Source organism: Orbicella faveolata, unplaced genomic scaffold (assembly GCF_042242905.1).
Source record: "Orbicella faveolata isolate gen_17 unplaced genomic scaffold, um_ofav_v1 contig_12, whole genome shotgun sequence".
Taxonomy (NCBI): domain Eukaryota; kingdom Metazoa; phylum Cnidaria; class Anthozoa; order Scleractinia; family Merulinidae; genus Orbicella; species Orbicella faveolata.
In genome coordinates, this window is record NW_028301539.1 from 16,260,097 (window position 1) to 16,263,504 (window position 3,408).

The following is a 3,408-nucleotide window of genomic DNA, read 5'->3' on the forward strand; positions in this document are numbered from 1 at the left end:
TTAAGTCAGGTATTATTTTACCGTTAAAAATGGACAAATTTACAAACGTTTGTACCCCTGGTTTGCCTTCACTCACTTGAGCACACGTGTATTCCGTAGTTTCCTACGTATCAAGTTTCCCAGAAAACCACGGGAAAATCCCGCGTAGACAGCTTGTCAGTATGAAAACTCACAATAGCATTCAGAGACTTGAAAATTGGCTGAAATGAATTCTTCGACTCTTTCTGAAGGCAAGTTTCCCCTGAAAAGTTTCGGGGTCAATTGAATAAAAAATTTGCTCAATTAGATGAAATTCGAATTGGAAGTGGTCGTGACTGGTGACTAGTCTACAAAGCGTGACTGATTTGTGCATTTGCACGCTTTTCACAAAAACATGTCTACGACACGGAAACTAATTCAAACTATATTGAATCACAGACTTAAAAACACCTATAAAGAGCTATAACTGATTTTTGATCATACGGACTAGAAAAACATTTGGTTACGTTTTAGAGGTTTTGAAGTTTTTGAAAGCGATTGCAATCAGACAAAAGAAACGTGAGAATTTGGGCTGTGTATCCAATTTGCATAATGTTTCAATCGGGTCAAATTACGACTAGAAATTAATTCCACAACACTTGCAGATAACAAACTACAAGTAACAACATAAGAACTCAGATTTTAGTAGTTTTTCAGACAAACCTAATTCAGACTAAATGGGGCTTCACGATCTGTCACGACACCAGTGCAAAATGCGTACATTAACACGAAGCTTGAATGGTAGCGCTGATGTGGCGTGTTTACAATTCGACGTGACATTTGAGACGATGCACTGCGCGCGATAGAGTTATTTCTCAGAAATGGAATAAAAACGAAACTGTGATAACAAAGTTTTTTCCGTAGTATTGTGTGGTTATATAATAAAATAACTTGCTTCATATTCGGTCACAAATTTCCAGTTAAAATATTTTTCGTTTGGTAGAAAAGCCCGGTCAGACTGTCCGACCAGACTAAGCTTTTACCTGTCAAAACCTCAAATTTACCGGACAACTGTCCGATGACCGACTGTTATTTGCAGGCTTACCTACAAGGTGCTTAAGAACAGTGAGCGGCAACTGCGAGGTGAAGAGTCAGGACACCAGCTTGTTAACATCACTAGCACACAGATAGTTACGCAGTGGAGGAATTTCCTGTCAAGAGTGAGCAATAAGACGAGTCTTATCACCTTCATCGTCAATGAGCGGAGAACGGAAGCAAGCAGACAGAAATTGGAGGAGAAACTGTTGTATGCCAATGCTGGTGATACATGCTACAGAATCACAGCGGAAGGTAGTGAGGAGGTTCCAACACTGAAGTCTCAACAGGAAGAGGCAGATGGACGCCTACTGCTCCACGCTTCCTATGCAGCTAATGAGGGCTTCACCTCTGTTCTTGCCTGTTCGGAGGACACTGATGTATTTATCATGTCCTTGGCATTTAGCAGTGAGATAGGAGCTTCTCTGTTCATGAAATCTGGAACTCGCACACGGACAAAGATTATTGACATTATAAAAGTTGCTGCCTCACTTGGTCCAGGAGTGTGCAAAGGTGTTCTCGGAATGCATGCATTCACTGGATGTGATACTGTGAGCGCATTTGCAGGAAAGGGAAAATCGCAAGCATTGAAGATATTAAAGAAGAACACAAGGAGCCGAGAAACATTAACAGAGCTGGGAAAAGAGTGGGACCTACCTCCTAAATTAACAGATGAATTAGAGGAACTTACATGTCTTCTTTAATCTAATAACACGGTCACCACGAAAGTCAATGAGCTGAGGTACCAGCTGTTTTGTTCAAGAAGAGGGGAGATAGAAAGCCACCAGCTTCCTCCTTGCAGAGATTGTCTTGTGAAACACGCAAAGAGAGTAAATTATCAGGTTGCCATATGGAAACGGTGTTTAGAGAAAGACCCAGAAGTTCCGACTCCTGTTGAACGTGGATGGAAGATCGAGCATGAAGATGGTGTTGCCAAGCTAGTTGTTGACTGGATGGACGTAAAAGCGACACCAGAAGCCTTACTTGAGCTATTAGCGTGTAACTGCACTAAAATGTGCGTCGCCCCTTAGTGTGTCTGTGTCACAAATGGCCTAAGATGCACTGATATGTGCAGGCTTGCTGAATGTGAGAACCAAGTTTCTGTTCAAGAGATCAAGAGTGCCAATGATGACGATGGAGTGAACAGTGATGAGGAATATTAAAATGAACGCTTAAGAAGTTTCTATGTATGCTTTCTATGTATGCCAACTGGTAAATATAGAAATTAGGTCACGTGACTCATTTACTTAATGATATTCTTAGCTATAGTCATGTCAAAAAACATCAGGAAGAACGTCAGAAACATTAAAAAGAGCGGCTTGAATTAAAATGGATTGGTGGGACCCGTAGTACAGCCTTACAATTGTCTGTCATGTAATGGTGCCATTTCAAAGGCCCTGGTCACGCGTCCAGTGATGTAAACGATGGGATAAACAACACAAAAATATAAAAATGATATTTGTAAAGCAATCATACTGTTGAGTAAGTGTTTTGCAGATTTTGATGGACATTTAAAGCTAATGAACACACGTATGTTTGTCAAACCAACTCCAGCCTCGTTTCCATGCTTAAGTCGTGCTCTGGTCATGTGACTAATGAAATGAACCATTTGTAATTAAAAAAATGTTGTGTGAAACAATGGTACTGTTGTGTATGTGTTTTGTTCTTTTTGGTGGACAACTGAAGCTACTAAACACAAAACAAGCTTCAGCCTCGTTCCCATGCTTAAGCCATACTTTAAAGAGCACTGTTATCCACTAGCTACCATCAGGAGCCATAATCGGGAACGGAGACCGTAAGTCTTGGGATCCGCGCGCACCTATGATATGGGACAATTTTTCTATTTTTAGAACAAATTGCGCCATCCTGACGTCATATATCCGCGCGGATCCGCGCACGTGTCGGGGGCTCTCGCATGGATGTTGTCACGTTGAGTGATCAAATGGTGAGAGCTGCGAGATTCTCTTGCAGATTTTTCACAGCGATGGCAGGGAATAAGGCAGGGAATAAGAACCAGGACTCTTATATGTAGTTTTATGCTCTGAGCTAATGGAAAAGTTGACTGTTTTTTTTTTTTCCGCGCTGTGAATGAATAATATCTGCTCGCGCTAGTTGTACGCGTAAGTTTTTCGTTTGTTCTGTGAAGAAAAGTTATGTAAGAAAACTCTTTACTCTGGTATCGAGTTGATTTGTGAGTTTCCCAAAAAATGCTTAATCATAACCAAACCCTGTTTTTGATAGTTTCTTATGGTTTCTGTCTGTTTGGCGAGTTAGCAAAAGTTTTTGAAAGGAAAGTCTGACGCGTACATTCAGTAGCTCATTTACATAGTGCAGCGCGCGCTCTTTCAAGTCCGA

General features: G+C 41.0%; 1 pseudogene; it reads left to right on the forward strand.

Moving 5' to 3' along the window:
- Nucleotides 1-1,241: 1,241 nt before the first annotated feature.
- On the forward strand, nucleotides 1,242-2,119 carry LOC149116883 (uncharacterized; annotated as a pseudogene).
- The last annotated feature ends 1,289 nt before the right edge of the window (nucleotides 2,120-3,408 follow it).